Source organism: Ovis aries, chromosome 17 (assembly GCF_016772045.2).
Source record: "Ovis aries strain OAR_USU_Benz2616 breed Rambouillet chromosome 17, ARS-UI_Ramb_v3.0, whole genome shotgun sequence".
NCBI lineage: Eukaryota > Metazoa > Chordata > Mammalia > Artiodactyla > Bovidae > Ovis > Ovis aries.
In genome coordinates this window covers 59389432-59413637 of record NC_056070.1, presented here as the reverse complement: position 1 = coordinate 59413637, position 24206 = coordinate 59389432, and the positions used below count along the sequence as shown (strand labels likewise).

At 46.5% G+C, this 24206-nt stretch overlaps 1 long non-coding RNA gene across 3 annotated transcripts in view; it reads right to left on the bottom strand.

The window, feature by feature from the left end:
• LOC132658006 (uncharacterized) overlaps positions 1-24206 on the bottom strand; it is a 405815-nt gene that overhangs the window by 135909 nt on the left and 245700 nt on the right. The window lies entirely within an intron of this gene.

Below are 24206 nucleotides of genomic sequence, written 5' to 3'. Positions count from 1 at the left end.
AAAAATGGAATATATTGGGTTGGCCAAATGTTCATTTGGATTTTTAGTAGCATCTTATGGAAAAATTGAAAGAATTTCTTGGACAACACAATATATAGACACATGGAAACTAGGATGCCCAGAAATGGTGATGAATTATGTAGATCAACCCCCAAGATGCCAGGGAAAGTGTAGAGACTGGAGGATGGGAGTCTGGGAGGTAGGGAGAGGTCAGATGTTGGCTACAGAGTTCTTCTAAAACTCTTTCTTTCAGAGGAGAATCACAGGGAGAATGAGCCACAGGTGCTGACCAAAACACTCTCTCATAGCATCTTCCACTAGAATAATTCTAGAGGAGAACTTGAGTATAAAAACTGACCATTGCTTATTCAGCAGTGACTTTGTGGCCCTCATTCAGAAGATACCATCATTTCTCTCATTCGACAGAGAGATGAGTCCAAATGGACTGTCCCAACATCACACAGCAACAAAGGGGCGTGGAGAAGTTGAACTGGGTTGGTCCTCCTTCCTAAGCTGGAAGAACCACCAGGGATCATGAGCTTAGGGCTTAAAGAAGAGTCAAGGCATAGCTTCTCCTCACCCTCCAGCTTGAAATGACTACCATGGATAAGAAAGAATTTCTACAGCCAACATTCACGTGTTCATTCATTCATTGGTTTACTCAGTAAACATTTATCCAGGGCTCATTCTGTATTGGGCACGGTAGATATACTACAGAACCAAACAGAAAAACACCCTTGAACTTTTTGGAGTTTAGATTTGGGAGAAGAAAGATAGCAAGTTCACAAACGAATAGAAATATAATATGTTGTGCAGTGGTAAACACTACACAATAAAGAAATCTGGGCAGAGGGTGAAAATCCACCATAGTGATTATGCTGGGGCAGAATGAGGCCCAGGGGGAAATGGGGTTGGGGCAGTGAGCAGAGTCAGCTCCAACAGAAACAGTTGTATTGACATAGGGAGCAAATGTATGGATATCAAGGGGGAAAAGGGGTGGGGGGGGATGAACTGGGAGATTGGGACTGACATATACACACTACTCTGTATAAAATGGGCTTCCCTGGTAGCTCAGGTGGTAAAGAAACTGTCTGCAATGTAGGAGATCCTGGTTCAATTCCTGGGTCAGGAAGATCCAGAAGGGATAAGGCTACCTACTCCAGTTGTTCATGGGTTTACCAGATGGCTCAGATGGTAAAGACTCCACCTGCAATGTGAGAGAGCTGGGTCCGATGGCTGGGTTGGGAAGATCCCCTGGAGGAGGGCATGCAGCCCACTCCAGTATTCTTGCCTGGGGAATCGCATGGACAGAGGAGCCTGGCAGGCTATAGTCCATGCAGTTGCAAAGAGTCGGATACGACTGAGTGACTAAGTACAGCCCAGCACAGCACGTATAAAACAGATAACTAATGAGAACCCACTGTAAAGCACAGGGAACTCTACTCAGTGCCCTGTGGCAAGCTGAATGGGGAGGAAATCCAAAAAGGGCATATATGAATACGCAGAGCTGATTCACTTGCTATTCAGCAGAAACAAACATTGTAAAGCTCAGTTCAGTTCAGTTCAGTAGCTCAGTCGTGTCTGACTATTCGCGACACCATGAACTGCAGCACGCCAGGCCTCCCTCTCCATCACCAACTCCCGGAGTTCACTCAGACTCGTGTCCATCGAGTCGGTGATGCCATCCAGCCATCTCATCCTCTGTCGTCTCCTTCTCGTCCTGCCCTCAATCCCTCCCAGCATCAAAGTCTTTTCCAGGGAGTCAACTCTTCGCATGAGGTGGCCAAAGTACTGGAGTTTCAGCTTTAGCATCATTCCTTCCAAAGAAATCCCAGGGCTGATCTCCTTCAGAATGGACTGGTTGGATCTCCTTGCAGTCCAAGGGACTCTCAAGAGTCTTCTCCAACACCACAGTTCAAAAGCATCAATTCGTTGGGGCTCAGGCTTCTACACAGTCCAACTCCCACATCCATACATGACTACTGGAAAAACCATAGCCTTGACTAGACGGACCTTAGTCGGCAAAGTAATCTCTGCTTTTGAATATGCTATCTAGGTTGGTCATAACTTTTTTTCCAAGGAGTAAGCATCTTTTAATTTCATGGCTGCAACCACCATCTGCAGTGAATTTGGAGCCCCCCAGAATAAAGTCTGACACTGTTTCCACTGTTTCCCCATCTATTTCCCATGAAGTGATGGGACCAGATGCCATGATCTTCGTTTTCTGAATGTTGAGTTTAAGCCAACGTTTTCACTCTCCACTTGCACTATCAGCAAGAGGCTTTTTAGCTCCTCTTCACTTTCTGCCATAGGTTATTGATATTTCCCCCAGCAATCTTGATTCCAGCTTGTGCTTCTTCCAGCCCAGCATTTCTCATGATTTCTATTTCTCTGCATAGAAGTTAAATAAGCAGGGTGACAATATACAGCCTTGACGTACTCCTTTTCCTATTTGGAGCCAGTCTGTTGTTCCATGTCCAGTTCTAACTGTTGCTTCCTGACCTGCATACAGATTTCTCAAGAGGCAGGTCAGGTGGTCTGGTATTCCCATATTTCAGAATTTTCCACAGTGTATTGTGATCCACACAGTCAAAGGTTTTGGCATAGTCAATAAAGCAGAAATAGATGTTTTTCTAGAACTCCCTTGCTTTTTCGATGATCCAGCAGATGTTGGCAATTTGATCTCTGGTTCCTCTGCCTTTTCTAAAACCAGCTTGAACATCTGGAAGTTCACAGTTCACGTATTGCTGAAGCCTGGCTTGGAGAATTTTGAGCATTACTTTACTAGCATGTGAGATGAGTGCAATTGTGCAGTAGTTTGAGCATTCTTTGCATTGCCTTTCTTTGGGATTGGAATGAAAACTGACCTTTTCCAGTCCTGTGGCCACTGCTAAGTTTTCCAAATGTGCTGGCATATTGAGTGCAGCACTTTCACAGCATCATCTTTCAGGATTGGAAATAGCTCAACTGGAATGCCATCACCTCCACTAGCTTTGTTCGTAGTGATGCTCTCTATGGCCCATTTGGCTTCACATTCCAGGATGTCTGGCTCTAGATGAGTGATCACACCATCATGATTATCTTGGTCATGAAGATCTTTTTTGTACAGTTCTTCTGTGTATTCTTGCCACCTCTTCTTAATATCTTCTGCTTCTGTTAGGTCCATACCATTTCTGTCCTTGATCGAGCCCATCTTTGCATGAAATGTTCCCTTGGTATCTCTAATTTTCTTGAAGAGATCTCTAGTCTTTCCCATTCTGTTGTTTTCATCTATTTCTTTGCTTTGATTGCTGAAGAAGGCATTTTTGTCTCTTCTTGCTGTTCTTTGGAACTCTGCATTCAGATGCTTATATCTTTCCTTTTCTCCTTTGCTTTTCGCCTCTCTTCTTTTCACAGCTATTTGTAAGGCTTCCCCAGACAGCCATTTTGCTTTTTCGCATTTCTTTTCCATGGGGATGGTCTTGATCCCTGTCTCCTGTACAATGTCACGAACCTCATTCCATAGTTCATCAGGCACTCTATCTATCAGATCTAGGCCCTTAAGTCTATTTCTCATTTCTACTGTATAATCATAAGCGATTTGATTTAGGTCATACCTGAATGGTCTAGCAGTTTTCCCTACTTTCTTCAATTTAAGTCTGAATTTGGTAATAAGGAGTTCCTGATCTGAGCCACAGTCAGCTCCCGGTCTTGTTTTTGTTGACTGTATAGAGCTTTTCCATCTTTGGCTGCAAAGAATATAATCAGTCTGCTTTTGGTGTTGACCATCTGGTGATGTCCATGTGTAGAGTCTTCTCTTGTGTTGTTGGAAGAGGGTGTTTGCTATGACTAGTGCATTTTCTTGGCAAAACGCTATTAGTCTTTGCCCTGCTTCATTCCGCATTCCAAGGCCAAATTTGCCTGTTACTCCAGGTGTTTGTAAAGCTACTATATGCCAAAAAAAATTAAATGAGAAAAGAAACAGCTGTGTTTTAGCTCATAAGTGGTGGGTTTACAGGTGTTTCTTTTATGCTCAGGCTTTCATGATTACATGGATGTTACATATATTCTTTTGGGTGTGACAGATACTGACAAATGTTTTACAGGGTTACGGGATGCTATTTTATATTGGTGTCAGGAGAGCCTCCAGGTTGAGTTGGTATTTGAGCACAGGGGTGAAGGAAGTGAGAGCCTGCACCATACCTGTGAGAAGAGCATCCAGGTAGTGGAAACAGCAGGTGCGAAGACCCTGAGTGCTTAGAGTTTTGCTTAATCCATGGTGGGAACACACCTTGGAAGCACAGAGCTTTCTCTTCCTGATAGATACGGACATTCCCTGTATTTTACATTATTCTCTCACGACTCCAAGGTCTTCGAAGGAGATAAGAAAAAGCCATTAATCTGTGCATTCATTTATTCACCAGATATTCATTAAGCATCTGCTGCATGCTTATCACTGCTGATAAAAATGGCGAAAACATGGCCCATGCCTTTAAGGAATTTATAGGAATTAAAGGAAGGAAACTGGGGAAGGCCAGGGATGAGACTAGATGTTCGTCTTGTCCCTTTCCTAGGACCCTCACCCATGAACTTGTTTGCGTACTTCTAAATCTCAGCTAACAGGATTGGGTCTTGCCTGAGAAAGCCCTCCCAAGTCAAGCAATTACTCATGACTCAGCAATTACAGACCCAGATGTTCCCAGCAGGTGGCTTTAGCACCTTGTGAGGAGCCATGCGTGATAACTTTTCCAGCCAGCATTGGTCCACAAAGTGCCACAATCCCCATAAGTTACCTGCACCCAAGATTTGCTCAAACACCTGCTCTGTAAAGTGACAGGGTCATGGTTAGGGCATTCCACCCGAACTATAGTTTCCCCAGGAGAATTAGCACAAATTTCCTAGCTCTCTACCCACTATGAACTGCTAAGAGAAATCAAAGAAGAATGAAATATTGAAAGTGCTTTGTACAGAATGGAAATTGTTGTAAATCCAGTGTAAAGATTTACCGAGTACCTACAGCATCAAAGAAAGTTTCATTAACAATAATTACCCCAACTTTTGGAGCTACCCATCTCACTCGCTTAAGCAAGAGCTTGGCTGTGTGTGTGCTGAGCTGTCTTCGCCCCCAGGTTTCTTGAAGAGTTCAAAGGAGTATCTCACACATGGATAAAAACAGGTCAACTGACTGCTCAAAAAGTTAAACACAGAATTATCATAGAGGCCAGCAACTCCATCCCTAAGGATATAACCCCTAAAACACCTGAAAACAGATACTCAAACAAAAGCTCGTTTCATGCTGGAATGTTCATAGCAGCATTATCACATGTCCATTAAGGAATGAACGGATAAACACAATGTGGTATTTTCATACAACAGAATATTCAGTTCAGTTCAGTTCAGTCTCTCAGTCCTGTCTGATTCTTTGTGACCCCATGAATCGCAGCACGCCAGGCCTCCCTCTCCATCACCATCTCCCGGAGTTCACTCAGATTCATGTCCATCCAGTCGGTGATACCATCCAGCCATCTCATCCTCTGTCGTCCTCTTCTCCTCCTGCCCCTAATCCCTCCCAGCATCAAAGTCTTTTCCAATGAGTCAACTCTTCATATGAGGTGGCCAAAGTACTGGAGTTTCAGCTTTAGCATCATTCCTTCCAAAGAAATCCCAGGGCTGATCTCCTTCAGAATGGACTGATTGGATCTCTCAAGAGTCTTCTCCAACACCACAGTACAAACGCATCAATTCTGTGGCACTCAGCTTTCTTCACAGTCCAACTCTCACATCCATACATACCACAGGAAAAACCATAGCCTTGACTAGATGGACCTTTGTTGGCAAAGTAATGTCTCTGCTTTTGAATATGCTATCTAGGTTGGTCATAACTTTTTTTCCAAGGAGTAAGCATCTTTTAATTTCATGGCTACAATCACCATCTGCAGTGATTTTGGAGCCCCCCAAAATAAATTCTGACACTGTTTCCACTGTTTCCCCATCTATGTCCCATGAAGTGATGGGACCAGATGCCATGATCTTTGTTTTCTGAATGTTGAGCTTTAAGCCAACGTTTTCACTCTCCACTTGCACTTTCATCAAGAGGCTTTTTAGATCCTCTTCACTTTCTGCCATAAGGGTGGTGTCATCTGCACATCTGAGGTTATTGATATTTCTCCCAGTAATCTTGATTCCAGCTTGTGCTTCTTCCAGCCTAGCATTTCTCATGATGTACTCTGCATAGAAGTTAAATAAGCAGGGTGATGATATACAGCCTTGACGTACTCCTTTTCCTATTTGGAACCAGTCTGTTGTTCCATGTCCAGTTCTAACTGTTGCTTCCTGACCTGCATATAGGTTTCTCAAGAGGCAGGTCAGGTGGTCTGGTATTCCCATCTTTCAGAATTTTCCACAGTTTATTGTGATCCACACAGTCAAAGGCTTTGGCATAGTCAATAAAGCAGAAATAGATTTTTTTCTGAAACTCTCTTGCTTTTTCCATGATCCAGAGGATGTTGGCAATTTGATCTCTGGTTCCTCTGCCTTTTCTAAAACCAGCTTGAACATCAGGGAGTTCACGGTTCACGTATTGCTGAAGCCTGGCTTGGAGAATTTTGAGCATTACTTTACTAGCATATGAGATGAGTGCAATTGTGCAGTAGTTTGAGCATTCTTTGGCATTGCCTTTCTTTGGGACTGGAATGAAAACTGACCTTTTCCAGTCCTGTGGCCACTGCTAAGTTTTCCAAATTTGCTGGCATATTGAGTGCAGCACTTTGACAGCATCATCTTTCAGGATTTGAAAGAGCTCAACTGGAATGCCATCACCTCCACTAGCTTTGTTCGTAGTGATGCTCTCTAAGGCCCACTTGGCTTCACATTCCAGGATGTCTAGCTCTAGGTGAGTGATCACACCGTCATGATTATCTTGGTCATGAAGCTCTTTTTTGTACAGTTCTTCTGTGTATTCTTGCCACCTCTTCTGCCACAACAGAATATTACTCAATCATAGAAACTGATGGAGTTCTGATACACGGTACGGTGTGGGTGACCCTGAGAAACATGATGCTCAGTGAAACATGTCAGATACGGAAGGTTCCATACAGTGGGCATGCTCAGTCGCTCGGTTGTGTCTGACTCTTTGCAACCCTTTGGACTGTAGCCCGCCAGGCTCCTCTGTCCATGGAATTTTCCAAGTGAGAATGCTGGAGTGAGTTGCCATTTCCTTCTCCAGGGCATCTTCCCAATCTAGAGATTCAACTCATGTCTCTTGCATTGGCAGGCAGATTCTTTACTACTAAGCCTCCTAGGAAGCCCCACATACAGTATAATTCCATTTATGAGAAATTTCCAGCATAGATAAACCCCTAGTGACAGAAAGTGCAAATGGGAAGTGACTGCTGGATGGGATGGGTTTTCTTTTGGGCTGATGACATGTCTTGGAACTAGATAGAGGTTATGGTTGTGTGTGAATGTACCAAACTTTTCTGAATTGTGTATGTTTAAATGGCTCATTTTATGGTATATGAATTTCACCTCAACTAAAAACCAACCATCAGCTTATTGGCTGCTATGATTTTCTCAGCTCAGTGCTGTGAACTCCCATTGGCCACTGCCGGGTAACCATTGGGTTTCACCATGCTAGTTCTCACTTGCTTTTGCCAGCATCAGTTGGGTACCACTATCTGCTATTGGGTAACCTGCACAGCTGAAGACCTGGAGTTCTAGAAAGACCAAGATTTCCAATCCCTTTATTCTACACACTTCAGCTGGATTTGATTCTGAGCAAAATGCAGGCAGGAGCCACTTAGAAACAGAAGAATCTGCAAAGCAAGCGATAGATGTTTGGTATCACACTAAAACTACACGAGTCCTTTCAGCTTGCGTGTGTATGTGCTAAGTCGCTTCAGTCGTGTCCACGTCTTTGTGACCCTATGGACTGCAGCCCTCCAGGCTCCTCTATCCTTGGTATTCTCCAGGCAAGAATACTGGAGTGGGTTGCCATGTCCTCCTCCAGGGGATCTTCCTGACCCAGGGATTGAACCCAAGTTTCTTATACCTCCTGTATTGGCAGGCAGGTTCTTTACCACTAGCGCCACCAGAGAAGTACCTTTCAACTTAGAACCTGGTAAAAGGGTTAGCCCTTTGCCATCCACAAGGCTGCATGAAAACCAGTCTATTGAAAGACTCTTGTAGGCACTCCCCAGCTCAAGCATCAAGCTCTCTCTGCACTTTGATGAAACCAGACCTGCGTGTATTCACGTATGGCAAGAGAATAATGGACACCTGCTAACAAAATAAGAGAAATTTATGTGGGGAGGGGGAGACAAGCTAGATACAAGCACTTTGCATCATCCTCTCAAATGGTAGAGAATGAATTATTTCTTCCCAATTTGGCGCCATCATCCATCACAGTCAATTTGCAGCCCATCTGGAAGGTTTCAAAAACGCCAGAATGGGATCAGAGTCACCAAACAGTCACAGCAGCAAGCCTTCCTAAGTGGATTACAGCAAATACAAACATAAAAAAGAGTTCCCTGTTTAGAGGAATTTACTCTGTACTATGCCTTGCACTCGAGTTCCCTCACTGAATCTTCGCAGCAAACTTAGGAGGTACAAACTCTAACCATTCCCATTTTGCACGTGAGAAAATCAAAGCTCAGAGAGGTCAGTGGACTTCCTGAGTTTACACAGGCAGAAAGTGGTGGATTTAAGACACAGAGGTAGATGACATGGACTTCAGATTGCGCATCTCAATCATGATGCGAGTGCTGTGAGCTCAGGAAAATCCTACACTCCTCTCCCTTCACTCCCCCCAAAGTTCACCTTGCTTCTTCACGGAGGAGTAAAAGTGCATCAGAAAAAGAAACCCTCCTTTTAGACCCACCTGTCTTTTCTCATTTTTCTTGGATATGTTCTCATAGCTGAAAATGGAAGTGGCTTAGAAGACACATGATACAGACTTAAAGACAAAGAGAATGTGTTTTGTGTGCACTGAACTTTACTTTCTCCAGCTGGGTTGGTTCTCCTGATAGTTGCAGCATTTGCAGGCAAAAGGAATGCAGATAGTGGTCCGGAAGTTGAAAGTCCACCTGCCAGTGCAGGGGACACAGGTTAGATCCCCGGCCCAGGAGGATCCCATATGTCACAGGGTATCTAAGCCCACGCACCACAGCTACTGAGCTTGTGTGCCCTAAAGCCCATGCTCCACAGCAAGAGAAGTCACCGCAATGAGAAGCCTGCGCACTGCACCTACAGAGTAGCCCGTTTGCTGCAACTAGAGAAAGTCCAGGTACAGCAATGAAGACCCAGGGCAGCCAAAAATAATAAACTAAATTAAAAAAATTTTAAAGGAATCCACCCAGAGAGAGAAAATATGAGTGTGGAAGGCTGAAAGGAAAAAATAGGCCGCTCTTCCCCTGCATTAACTGACTGGGACTTGCTGCAGGGACTCCGAGCAAGAAATATTTGTTCATTCTATAAATAATCATCAGTGCCTCCTCTAGCCCAGCCCTTTGCCACATGGTAAGAAGTAGCAACAAACAGGAAAGGCCACAGTCCCTGCTTTCATGGAACTGCATACTTTTGGAAGCATAGATTAAATCAGTGAAAGCGAAAGTCACTCAGTCGTGTCCACTTCTTTATGACCCCATGGACTATACAGTTCATGAAATTCTCCAGGCCAGAATACTAGAGTGGGTAGCCTTTCCCTTCTCCAGGGGATCTTCCCAACCCAGGGATCAAACCCAGGTCACCCGCATTGCAGGCAGATTCTTTACCAGCTGGGCCACAAGGGGAGCCCAGTAGATTAAATAATAACAACTGTGAAATAAATAATGCAATTCGACTGTGATGAGTGTAATGAAAGGGACATAGAGGATGTCATCAGGACATATAAAAAGAGTCGGAGTCAGAGCACATTGCGGAGAAAGAAGGCTGGAACTGACAGAAAAATCAACGCAAAAGTGAGTTAAATGAGGTAGAAGTTTATATCTCTTGCATCTAGCAGAAGTTGAGGCGTAGTTGTTCAAGGCTGATAAGGCGGGTGAGTGGTGACATCAGGGACCCAAATCTCAACTTTCTGTACTGCTTTCTAGTAGGTGATCAAGTCTCATGATTGCTTCATGGTTCAAAATAGCTGCTGAAGCGGCAGCCATCACACTCAAGTTATAGCTGCAAAGAAGGAAGAGAGAAGGCAGAGAGGGAAATAGGCTTCTCCCACCTGGGTTACCTCCCTTTAAGCCATCTTCCTATGAGACCCACAAGTCAGTTCTGCTTTTATTTCTTTGGCCAGAGCATGTCAGATCACTGACTGTGAGTGAAAAGGGAAAATGCAGCTTTTTTATGATAGGTGGACATGTGTTCAACTAAAAAGTGCGGTTCTTGCCACAGGAAGCCCAGACTATTAGAAAGTGGCTGTATTGAGGAGAAAATGATTTCTGTTCAAGCCTCATTTTCATCACTAACCTGCTGTGTGAGCTAGGACAATTCACTTAACCTCTCTTAGCAACAGTTTGCACCAATAGTACTTACTTCACAGTGATGCTGGAGCCTTAATTGAGGAATGTAACTTGAAAGTAATTGTTTTGCAGAATCTAATGCTGACTATGCCTGGAAAGAACCATTATACTTCATGAAACATTTTCCTTTCCTCCTTTTTATTCCCCAGGATCCAGCAAAGCTGGAATATTTCCTGGGAGCAACTGTTCCTAGCTTTCTCTTCCAAAGACCTTGGCAATGACCTTCCTGTTTCATGGGGCTGATCTTAGAAATGGAATTCAGGAACTTTCAACCCAGGCTCTGAATCATGAGGGTGGCTCAGGGGTCATGCAAAGACACCTTACAGGAACAAGACACGCTAATGAGGGCTTTCAGAGGCTGTAATCGACACCCCAACTTGCTCTCAAAAGGAAATTTCTTTAAGCAAGAAGGGACTAGTGCGGCTGCTTTGCAGGCTAGGAAAATGTTCATGGTACCTTGTTGTTAGATGGAGCTTCACAGAGATGGCTGTCCATGGAGCTGTAAGGAAGCAAGATAAGCCTGGGAGGTCAGGGAAGTGGTATTTTCAACCCTAGCAAGAGCAGGGGCAGCTAACTGTGAGCTGAACCAGGCGCCAAGCTCTGCCCATAACAGGTAGTATTGTATTGACTCCTGGATACAGCATTCTAAGGATGTCATTTCATGATCCCTCGCTTTCATATGTAAAGCTTGATGCGAGAGGCAAAGCACCTTTCTCAAGCTTGTGCTACAAGCGTGTGGAACAGGTAGGACAAGTTAGGACAGACAGAGCAGAAGTGGGAAAGGCACTCTGCGCACCAGGAACTGGAAGGGCATGGCGTGGCGGGGCAGCGAGGAGGCAAGACTAGAGGGGCAGGGGGGCCACAGATGGACAAAGGGTTGGACCCTGTAGGTCCAACCACATCGTGGAAAGCCTTGAATTCTAGGTAAGAAGTGTGTGCGTGTGTGTGCTCAGTCATGTCTGACTCTATGCAACTCTATGGACTGTAGCCCGCCAGGCTCCTTTGTCCATGGAATTTTCCAGGCAAAAATACTGGAGCAGGTTGCCATTTCCTACTCCAGGGGATCTTCCTGACCCAAGGATCGAACCGTCGTCTCCTGCATCTCTTGCATTGGCAGGCGGGTTCTTGACCTCTGCACCACCTGGGAAGCCCTCTGGATAAGGTACTAATATTTAACCCTCGAGGTAGCAAGGAGCCATTGAAGTTTGTTGAGCAGGATAGTGACACAATAGAAGGAAATTTGGGTGAAACTTTGTCTGAGTGAAACAGATTTTCCAAGTTAGCACTGGTCCCTGAGCTCAGGCCATCTGGTTGCTCTGCTACACGGTGGACAATGGTATTTCCAAAGTAAAAAGTCATGAGTTAAGTGGAAACGTCATTAAATCCTTGGCATGGGAAGCTCTGTGGGTTACAACGTCAACTTGAAGGACGTCAAGAGGAAGCCATCATAAGTAGAGACTTCCCTGGCAGTCCAGTGGTTGAGAATCACCTTGCAATTTAGGGAACTCAGGTTTGATGCCTGGTCAGGGAATTAAGATCCCATGTGCTAGGGGGCAACTAAGCCTGCACACAGCAACTAGTGAGCTTGCACACCACAGCTAGAGCCCACAACGCGCCACAACTTACAGAGTCCATGAGCTTTGGAGCCCGCATGCCACAATGAAGACTTGATGAAGCCAAATAAATAAATCTTTTTTTTAAAAAAGAAAGAAAGCTGTCCTCACAGGAGCAGGTTTGCGGGTTTACTTCTGAGGGCAGCTTCCCCCAACCCGGTCGCATCATCCCCAAGAAGGATCTCTCAGCGACCCTCCAGCTTCCTTGTCTCTCATCCCTGGGGAGTGAGGGGAGCAGAAAGATACCCCTATCTGCCACCCCAGAAAAGTGAGGCTACAGGAACCCAGAGGCCAGTATTTCTAACAGATAATTACTCTAGTATTTAAACAACAGCCACTGAAATAGCTCAGTAAAAGGACAAAGGTAGTAATTACCCAGATTTTTATCTGGGGAATCTAAGAGAAATACCAGGGGTTACATTTCTAGGTAACCTAAGAGCCTGAGAACCACAGCAAAGCAGCATCCCGAGGGCCCAGACCAGTTTGGCAGAAATTGTTTCTCCCCTCTTCGTGGACTCACTGTGCTCAGGAATCATCACAGGTGAGGCTGAAGTTCCCATGCATTTCATGTTCACAAGGAATCATGCTCAGTGTATGCTTGCTGTGTCTTTGAGGTTGCACAATAGCCCTAGGGTGAAGGTATGATTAACAGCCCCATTTTACAGATGAGGAAACTGAGGCTCAGAAAGGGGACATCATTTGTCCAAAGTTGTTAGGCTGGTAGGGACTCATGCTGGGACTCAAGTCTAGGTGGTCTGCTCCACTCTGCTCTCAACATGAGGTCTTCAGCTATCAAGACCTCTGCCTCAAAGCCCAGCCAAGGGGACCCTCAGCAAAGCCTCAGAGATGGGTGATCGCAGCCTGTAGGGATCCAAGGTCAGTGTTCTGGCCCCCTAGGAAGGCTCAGGTGCTAACTCAGTTGCCCCTGACACATGACTTTCTCAAGCCAGGTGGAGGCCACAGGCAGGAGGCCAGTTTGATTTCAATAGACAGAGGATCTGGACACTACAACCTGCGAACCAAATCCAGTCCCTCATCTATTTCTGTATGGCTCATGAGCTAAGAACAGTTATCACCCTTTTAAATGGTTACAAACAATACAAGGAAGACTATCCTTTCACAGGTGAAAATTACATGGAATTCAAATTTTATTTTATTTTATTATTTTACTTTACAATATTGTATTGGTTTTGCCACACAAATTTTAGTGTCCACAAATCTGGTTTTATGAGAGCACAATCACACTTATTTGTTTCTGTATCATGTGTAGGATTTGCTGAGACTTTACAAAAGCAGAGGTGAGCATTGTGACAGCAACCACACGGCTTACAAAGTCTACAACACTTACCATCTGACCCCTTAAGGAAAAGCTTGCCAACCTCTGGTCTAGATCATGAAGGTTTAACCTGTGGGCAACGATTTGAAAAGTTCATGGATTTGCGATGGTGGGAAATCCTGGTTTCTTGGAGAGGAGGTGAGGGATAAATACACACCCCTCTAGGGGGTTACACATGAGGGATCACAGCCTTTGGGGGGAGGGAGGAGAGCATGGACCACCAGGTATCATACCGCAGAGCAATGCAAGCATCCAAGGGAGCAGGCAGAAACAAACACAAGAGACAGAGGGAAATATCCAGGAACACACTATGGCAAAACCAATACAGTACTGTAACGTAAAATAAAGTAAAAATAAAAAGTAAAAAAAAAAAAAGAATCTTCAAACTATCAAAGTGTACACAGACATCTAGGGCACACAGATAAGCACGAATAGGAAGCCCATGTTTCCAACACAGACACACACAGACTTCTGGGGTCCCAAAGAGAACACACCAACTACCAGGTGTGCAAATATATATCATGTTCCATAAACAATGAGAGGGAGCAGGGCCATCCAGGCAGATACACACACAAAGGGAATCCCTGACTATCCAGGCATCATACACTCACAGGTAAAGAAAGCAATGTCCACAAACATTCAGAGAGAGAGAGAAAGAGGGAGAAGGGAAGGACAGAGAGAAGGGAAATAAAAGACAGAGACAGACAGGGAGCAATACTAGGAAAGAGAAAGGCATGAGACTTCCCTGGTGGTCCAGTGGTTAAGACTCCATACTACCAATGCAGGGGTATCAGGTTCAATCCCTGGTCAGGGAACTAGATCCCACAGGCCGCAGCTAAGAGTCTGCATGCCACAGCTAAAGATCCCACGTGCTGAAACTAAGACCTGGTACAGCCCAATAGATAAATACTATAAAAGAAGAAAACGAAGGAAAAAGGAAGGCAGAGAGAGAGAACAGGATGGAGGCGGGGACACAGGGGTAAGGAGGGAAGGGAGAAGGAAGTCAGGGAGGGGAGGAGAGAGGAAAGGGGAGCAGGAGACCCCAGGTTCCACCCCTCCCACCCAGTCTCTCCTGGAAGGTCACCAGTCTATAAGGACAGACATTTCTCCCCTCACTAGAAGCTGACACAGGAGGAGGACGGCTGTGTGTCTACACCCAGAATAGCCCCTTTCTTTTACGTGTCAGTGTTGGCGACCCCGTTGGCAGTCTCATGATGCCTACAGACCCCCTCTTCCAGAATAACATTTCTAAATGATGAAAAGGGGAGAAGAGTCCATTGAAAGAGGACTGAAGCTCTAGAATTCTGCATAGGAACAATCCCACCCAAAGATGCTAAACCTGGCCCTTTCTTCCAAGGACAACTTGTGCCGTGAGACTCCATCCTTCTTCCTGCCACTCTTGAGAATTCCTTTCTGGAGGCATTTATGGATCACCGGCTGGGGTCCAGGTGTTGGGGAGACACAGGCAAATAGAACTGGATCCTGGCTCACAAGGGGCTCACATTCAAGCAGGGGTGAAGGACGGGTGCCCAACGGTGCTGCAAGTCGTAGTCTTGCTGCAGCTGTGACATCAAAGATCACTGACCACAGGTCACCGTCGCAAATACAGTACTGTAGGGAATACATCACGAATACGGTAATCATGAGAGTTTGAAATATCGCGAGAATTACCCAAGTAAGACCCTGAGACAGGAAATGAGCAAATGCTGTTGGAAAAATGACATCAATGAGTTTACCCCATGCAGCGTTGCCACCAGCCTTCAGTATGTAAAAAAAAAAAATAAATAAATAAAATAAAAAAAAAACAAAGTTATCTGTGAAGCACCATAAAGCAAAGTGCAGCAAGGAAGGAAGCCTATATTTGGTTTGAGGCATTTAGAGTCAGAAGGGAGGTTTTGAGTGTTTGGCTGTTCTTGTTGGTCTGTTTCTCTTTGACAGACATTTTCTCCCCGGGGAGAAGGAGAGAAAGCCAACAGGATGACATTCCTAAGACTCAGCTCTCCGCCTGACTCGTCCACAAGCGACAGAGGAGACCCCTCTGCCTGCCCCCTTCCTCTGTCCCTGGGGATCTCTGGGAATCAGGCTAAATGACAGTGCCAGCTGAGATGTCCTGGGGGGTTTGAGGGGGGCAGTTGCTTCCTGCCCAGTGGGAGCCCAGAATGCAGAGGAATGTTGAAAGGAAGCCTTCCAGGCGGATGGGCGGCCCCTCAAGGAGCCAGGGAGGGCTGAGAAGGGCAGCTTACAAGAGTGTCTTTCCTCCTCCACCCTCTGCAAGAATACAAGCATTTCTGACCTCCGACATCTCCGGCCACTCATCTCTGCTTCATCAATGCCCAGGATCTTTGACTTGGTCTCCTTCCTTTGACCTGGTCTCCTTTCCTTGACCAACTGTGCTGCACAGCAGGGATGCATAACAGAGGAGGTTGGGGGGCAAGGGAGTCCAAAACTTCTCATCAGAAGGCATCTGGCCTCAGGTGGCACTTGGGCCGACCAGGGCATCACAAGGGTTGTTTGCTTGTCTACCTGCTCAGGCCTTGCCCTCTACGCGGGGAGGCCAGTCAGATCTGGAAGTAACCAAAGAGTGAGCTATAGGTAGAGATGGACCCTGATCTTCTCCAGGCATGCCAGGCGGCTTGGAGGGGAAGGAAGCAGGCATGCAAGACCTTGAGGCTGATTTCCACCTGCTCCATCGCCACAGAGGTGGGTCCTAGCCACCTCCCATTGTACAAAAACAAACAGAGGCTGGAGAATTCAAGCGCCCGACTGAGGTCACATCAGGATTAAGAAACAGAGTTGGGTTCCCATTTGGCCTAGTGAGGACTGGACACACTGCTGAATGAACAAGGAGATGGGTGAATGCACCCATGCATGACTTCAGACCAAGAAACCACACACGGCTAACTCTCAAAACTGCAGGATGAATGTGCCTACGCTCACAGCAGCATTATTCACAATAGCTAAAACATGGAAGAGACTGAACGGATAAGCCAACTGTGGTCTACTCATACAATGGAGTGTGTGTGTGTGTGTGTGTGTGTGTGTGTGTGTGTGTGTGTGTTAGTTGCTCAGTCGTGTCCTATTCATTGTGACTTCATGGACTGTAACTTGCCAGGCTCCTCTGTCCATGGGACTCTCCAGGCAAGGATATTGGAGTGGGTTGCCATTCCATTTTCCAGGGGATCTTCCCCTGGAAAAAAATGGTCTGCATTGCCTCACTAACTCATTGCTTCCTCTCTCCCCTGCCCCTGGTAACCACCATTACACTTTGTCTCTGTAAATCTGACTCCTCTGGACACCCATTATAGGTGGAATCGTGCAGAACTTATCATCTTGTGACTGGATTACCTGATGGAGCATACTGTCCTCAAGGTTCATCCACACTGTAGAGTGTGTCAGAACTCCCTTCCTTTTAAGGCTGAATATTATTCCAGTATGAATGGACCACATTTTGTTTGTCTGTTCATCTGTCAATTGATCCTGAGGTTGTTTCCACCTTTTGGCTATTGTGAGTAATGCTGCTAGGGACAAGGGTGTGCCAATGTCAGCCCAGCACTCTGCTTTCAATTCTTTGGAGTAGATACCTAAAACCAGAATAGCTATATCATATAGTTATTCTTGGACTGCAAGGAGATCAAACCAGTCCATCCTAAAGGACATCAACCCTGAATATTCATTGGAAGGACCGATGCTGAAGCTCCACTCTTTGGCCACCTGATGTGAAGAACTGACTCATTGGAAAAGACCCTAATGCTGGGAAAGATTGAAGGCAGGAGGAGAAGGGGATGACAGAGGATGAGATGGTTGGATGGCATGACTGACTCAATGGACATGGGTTTGAGCTGACTATGGGAGACAGTGAAGGACAGGAAAGCCTGGCCTGCTGCAGTCTAAGGGGTCACAAAGAGTTGGACATGACTGAACAGCTGAACAACAAATCGTTATTCTGCTTTAATTTGCTGAGGCACTCGCCAGATCTGTGTTACTGCAGGGGACTCCCTGGTTGCTCTATGCGGAACGGACAGACAGAAGACAAGAGTGAGTGCTGAGAGACCCATCGATAAGCCACTACAGTTGTCCAGTAAGGGCAAAAAGAAACATGGGGACTGACAGAGAAGGTGAAAGTACCGGAAATGCAAATCGTGGCTTTCCTAGGAGATGTTGGGTTTCTGCTTAGAGAAAAGCTATTCAGAGAAGGGCAAGGAGATTGCTGAGATGAACTGAAGTTTCCTACCTTCAGAAAGTGGACTTGCATACCATGTGTAAAACAAATAGCTGGTGGGAACCTGCTATAAAGCATCGGGAGCTCAGCTCAGTGCTCTGTGAAGACCTAGAGTGGTGGGATGCGGGAGGAGCGGGAAGGAGGCTCACAAGGGAAGGGATATATGTATACGTATAGCTGACTCACATTGTTGTACAATAGAAACTAACACAACACCGTAAAGAACTATCCTCCAATTAAAAAAATATACGAATGTGAACTTTCAGAGTGGTGAATCACACAGGCTTTGAGGTCAAACAACCCAGGTTCAAATCCTAGCTCTTGCATCTTACTGCTGAGCCTCAGTTTCCTCATCTGTAAAAAGGAAATAATAATATCCACTTCTTGGAGATGGCGGGGATGAAATACGATCACTCGAAGGGGCAGTGCCTGACTCAACTAAATGCTCAGTAAAATCTAGATGAATAGGAAACCCCTTCCCTGTTGTCTCAGACGGTAAAGAATCTGCCTGCAATGCAGGAAACCTGGGTTTGATCCCTGGGTTGGGAAGATCCCCTGGAGGAGGGCATGGCAACCCACTCAAGTATCCTTTCCTGGGAAATCCCAAGGGCAGAGGAGCCTGGCGGGCTATAGTTCATGGGGTCACAAAGAGTCGGACATGACTGAGCACTAAGTAACAATGACAAATCTAGAATGATGCTGGACACCTAGCCTCTCTTCACACAGCCCCCAGCCAGGAAGGCTTGAGGGGGCAATGCCATGTGTCCCCAGCCCCCTGTGACATCAGCACGGTCACCTGGGGGGGGAGCAGTCCAGGGAGTCGGGACTACAGAGCTCTCTTTCTGTGTGTTCTCAGACACCTTCTGCATCACCCCGCATCCATCATCAGGCCTCTTGGTTTGGTCTCTCCAGTGACTGGCAGGCTCCTGAATTATGAAAAAGAGTGAGAGATATTTATATCTCTGCTTGGGCATCACCCCCACCCTTCGGAGGAGTGGGAAGGTCTTGCCATGCAGGGGAAATCTCTAAAGTCCCATTTTTCTGCCCTTCTCAGCATCCTCTTACAGCACCTTTCCCCCTCAAAAGACAGCTGGCTCCTGCTGACTCTCCAGGTGGAGGGGGCGGGAAGGGAAGCGGGGAGAAGGGGATGGAGTGGGGGAGCGGAAGTGCCACCTCCAATCGCCATCAACTCTGCACCTTCCTCTTGCTGTCTACTCGGGGATGCACTTGCTCCTTTCATTTGTGTGTTAAGGAGGAGCCAGCCCTTCAGATGTTCATCACCTGCCTCTAATCTCCTCTTTCAATATCCTTAGCCATCCTGTCCTTCTAGGCCAGCTCGGAACCAAACACTCAGCACTGGGACCCAGCTCTGAGTGCCCAAGTCCACTGCTGCCTTCAGCGTCACGGTTGTGGTTATGAGCTATGGAATCTGACAGTCCAGGGCTCAAATCCCGGCCCGACCACTTACTAGCTGTGTTCAGCTTGCTGGACAAAACATCTTATGACAAGGTGCCTCTCATGATGGGTTGAATAATGACCCCAACCCAAAATTTCATAGCTTGAAGTCCTAAGCCCCAAAACCTCAGACTGTGAACCTATTTGGAAATAGGGATGCTGTTGATATTGTAAATTAAGATGAAATCATGCTGCAGTAGCTGGGCCTCTAATCCAATATGACTGGTGTCCTCATGAAAAGGGGAAATTTGGACACGGGGCAGGAGCACAGGGACAATATGACATGAAAATGGAAGTCGTGCTGCCACAAGCTAAGAAACTACTAAAGGCTAAGAGAGAGGCCTGAAACATGCCCTTCTTTGGTGCTTTCAGAGGGAGCAAAGCCCTGAAGATGCCCTAATCTTTAGCTTGTAGTCCCCAGAACTATGAGAGAATGCATTTCTGCTGTTCAAGCCAACCAGTTGGTAACATCACTATACCCATTTTACAGATGGGGAAACTGAGGCAAGGAGGAAGCTGAGCAGATGTTATTTGTCCCAAATCATACAGCTAGAAAGTGGCAGAGCTGGGATTTTGTGAACCCCCTCAGTAAGGCTCCCACCCACCAAAACAGGCGGTCTGGCTCACTGGGATATTCACAAGGTCCAGGAGAAATTTTTTTTCAACTCAACCACACAAAGACACTCTCTGAATCCGGTCCCTCCTACGCATTTCTAGTGATTTCCACTGACACACATTTCCCCAAGGCCTTCAGAACAACTCCTTGGCGTTCCGAAAGCCCCCAGCTGGGGCCTTCCTTCCTGTTTTAAGAAGTGAAAGCACAGAGACACCAGGCCGGACCCAATATAGTTCCAGATCTAAATTTAACAACAATAACAGGGCTCCAGCCTGACCCTGCAGAGAAAAAAGGGGAGAAGGGAAAGAGAAAAAAAAAAAGCAACAACTAATTCTTCACAAATTAGGACAATAATAAAAGTTCCTTTCAAGTGTCAGGGCATATTCTTAGCCATAAGGGTAACACCTAAATCAAGTCCAGGCTGTAAAAATGGCATAATAGCAGGAAGCTGGGCTACAGGCCTAACTTCCTCCAGGGAGACAGGGGACCTAGGGGGTGTCGTAGGCTGGGCGGGCAGGGAAGGAGCCAGGTGGGGCCTGACTCACTGGGAGGCACACACCTCTGTCTGGCCTCCCACCAAGTTCCATCTGGGTCGCCCACTCAGCCCCTCCTGCCTGGGCCTTCAGGGCCAGAGTTTTCAGTGGTCATCAGCATGCCTCTCGTCCACCTTCCCAGCTGGGCTCCTTAGCATAGCAAGTCTAGAATGCAAGTTAACGACTTCCCTGGTGGCCCAGTGGTTAAGACTTCACCTTCCAACGCAGGGGTTGCAGGTTTGATCCCTGGTTGGGGGTTAAGATCCCCCAGGCCTCATGGTCAAAAAGCCAAAAGGTAAAACAGAAGCAATATTGTAACAAATTCAAAAAAGACTTTTAAAAAATAAAATGTAATTTCAAAAGGTAAGGTGAGGATACATCTCTAGACCAACAACTGCAAGGAACACAGTGAACCGAGGGCCCGAGCTGCTGGACTCTGAAGCTGCCCTGTATTTCCTGGGCGACCACATCTTCCATGGGCTGTGGTTCCTGGGGACCACATTTCAGCCAGTGTCTGAAACTGACAAGGACACTGAGGCAGGTCTGTTCCAGGGAGACACGTAGTTCCTCTGACAGCTCCAGGCCTCCCCATGGCTTTCCTGGGTCTTCCTTAGTCTGCGTGGCACCCAGGCATCCTGCCATCCAGCCTTCTCTCCCTGTCTCCTCCCTCACTCAGGATCAGACCTGCATTGAAGTTCAACAGCTCTCCCCGCCTGTTCTGGCTCTCTGTCTCTCTACTTGCTCTCAAACAGGCACTTCCCCTAATTAAATTCCTGGACATTTAATCCCATCTTGGTATTTGCTTCTTGAAAAGGCCCAGAAAAATACATAGAATCACACCCTTTCTTTGCATAACATGCTTCCAGGAGCTCCTGGTGTTACTGGAAGAAAATCCAAATTCCTTACTCTGGCCTCCATGGTCCCTGACACCGCTCTGACCTTGACCTCCAGTCTCACCACCTGGCTCAACGGTCTTCTTGGTGTTCCTTGAACATCCCAAGTTGGTTTTGCCTCAGGGTCTTTGCACCTATCCTTGCTGCCTGGACTCCTCTTCTTCAGGCCTGCAGGCTTCTCACTCCTCCTCCGGGTCTCAGCTCAGATGTCACCTCCTCAGAGAGGACTTCCTTGACCCACTTGATTGAAACAGGCTTCCTGTCTCTGCTCCCCAATCAATACCTACTTCTTAAACTGAGAAGACTCATCACTCTGCTCTTCGCTGATTTGTCTGACAGCCCTTCTTGAAAGTAAGCATCTGGAAATATCACAAGAGCCGGCATTTACTGAGGATTGACCAAGGGCCAGACGTTCTTCTAAGAGCTTCCCAACTTTAACTCATTCAATGCTTCTCACGCCCCTGTGAGATGGAGGTACTCATCTATAACTGGGGAGTTAAGATTCCATATGTATTAAATTATAGATCATATTATAGATGAGAAAACTTAGGTGTACGGCGTTTAAATGAATTCCCTGGGATCATACAAGCAGCAGGTGGGAGAGTGGGATCTGAATCAAAGATGTCTGGCTCCAGAATCAACACTCTTTTCTAGGCTGCGATTTTGCTTCCTGTGAACAGAGAACACTTTTGAGTACCAACAAGGATCCCCATGCCTTATCCTGTAACAAAACCAAATGGATTGGCCGCATGCCTCCTACAGAAGAGGTGTTTACATGAGTCACCTTATTCCCTTTTCACGAGGACTGAGGAAGGTGGGACTTGGTTATTCTCCATTTGCCCTCTCCCCAACACTCTGCCCTTCTCTGTGTCCCAGAAACTGACCCCTAGCCTTATGGACTACACTTCCCAGAATCCCTTGTGCTCTGATTTCCTGTTGGAATCATCCTACGGGAGGCAGTAGCCAGAGGTCAAGGGGTAAAAGGAAAGAGGCTGTGTAATCTCTTCCATGTTTTCTCCCTAACTCAGGATCCCATCACTGGCAAGGGTTCCGTGCAGCACCTGCCAGGTGGCTCCTCCATCACCCCCTCAGCCTGCCGTGGGCTCCTGAAATCTCTTTCCTGTGTGTCTTGCTGCTTCAACCTACAGAGGGTGACAGCTCCCCACTGCTGCCAGACTCTGGGGGCTTCAGCACCCCTCATGTGTTCACTGAGCCCTGCCCAGCCTTGGATAAGCTGCCCCCTGATGAAACTCTCTCAGTTGGCACCATCCAGGGTAGATTCTATTTCCTATGAGACTCTGGTATGCAGACATTAGGACTCCCCATCTTACAGATGAGGAAGGAGGCACAGGCACTGGAGACCACCAGCCCAAGGCTGCATGAGTGGCTGAAAGCAGAGCCCCAGCATGCTTGCTCTCAATGTCCCTGGCTCCACTCTTTCTTACCAAGGCCCACCTGAACCTAGTGGTTAAGAGCACGGGCTCTGGAGTCACTTTGACCTCAGTTCAAGGCCCAGCTGAGTGACACTGGGCAAGTTATTTACACCTTCCCCACCACCACCCCCGGAGCCTCCTTTTTCCTCATCTAAAAATACACGTAAATAATTGTTTTACCTTCTAGGGCTGTTGTTAGAATTAACTGCTACTGTATATGCAATACTTAGAGTGTTCAGAACACAGTAAGTGAACGATAAATATAGCCAGCATCGTCACCATCGTCATCATCACTGTTACTGTTGTTGTTGTTGTTGTTGAAATTCCCTGTTCACCAATATCATTTCCAGACTCGCTACACCCCAGAAGATAACAAGAGAACAATTCACACAAGACTTGATGAGCTAATAACCCCAAAGCTATTCATAGAGTTTATTCTCACCAACACAGGACAGGACGACAGCAGACCCCAGAGTGACTTAACTGGGTCAAAGTTACACCTGACCCCTCCTTTCCTGCCCCCCTTCCCAGCTCTGGCACAAGGATTATCACAGCGTCCAGCGCCTCTGAAGGCCATCCCTGCTGCGGGGCTTTGATAGGGAAAGTGTGAAGAACAAAGGCCATTGTTCACAGAGGCGGCTGGTGCCTCTCAGGCCCCAGGCCAGCTTCCCAGGGGTGAGGTCTGGCTCCAAAGACACAAAGACCAAAGTCATTAGGACCAGGGACAAACAATGACGGAATCACTTCTATTTACCTGAACCAGAGGGGGCTGCCAAGTGGGGAACAATGAAGTTGGGACATTCTCCCTGTGTTATCCCCTTAGTGCATTTCTTTCAAAATAATGGGAGAGTGTGTGGTCCACGCGGCTAGGACCCGCTTCAGATTCTATTTCTGGAAAGCTGGCACGGGACAGTGCTTAAAAGACAACTGCTGTGACATCCAAATGCCTGGATGCACGCCTCGGCTGCATCATAACTGGCTCTGCAACTTGGGTCAAGTGACTTCATCCTGAAAGCCTCAGTTTCTTCATCTGTAAAATGGAGGTAAGAATCGCTCCACCTGCTCCTACAATGCACGTAATTGTGACCTAGTGAAGGGCTTCCTACAGAGTACCAGTTACCATTACCATTCTCCTCCTCCAACTTCTCTCTGTTGTCTTGGTCAAGTTTCCTGCCCTTTGAAGAACCTTAGTTTCCATATCTGTCCAACAAGAATGAACAATCAGTTCAAAAAAATCAGGCGAGGACCAAGTGAGAAGAAGAAGAAAGCCATTTGGAAACTGTGATGCTGTGCCCATTTGGAAGCAAGATCTCATTAAGACTCTAGTCCTGGCTGACCTCTGCAGAGAAGCCCATGTGACCTTGGCCATGCCCTTCCTTCCCAGGTTAGTTCACCCATATATAAAATGAGGTGAGCCATTGCATCTTCTCCTGAGAGTGCCCAGAGAATTCAGGGAGGTAATGACACAGGCAACATGTTTAGCACAATGCATAATATATATCAAGTGCCTAATACCTTGGCTGTTTTCTTACTATTAGGAGATTGAAGGTCAGGAACAGATACAGACAAGTAATTAGTGGAAATGAACATGCTGTAGCTACCGGACGGCTACACTGCA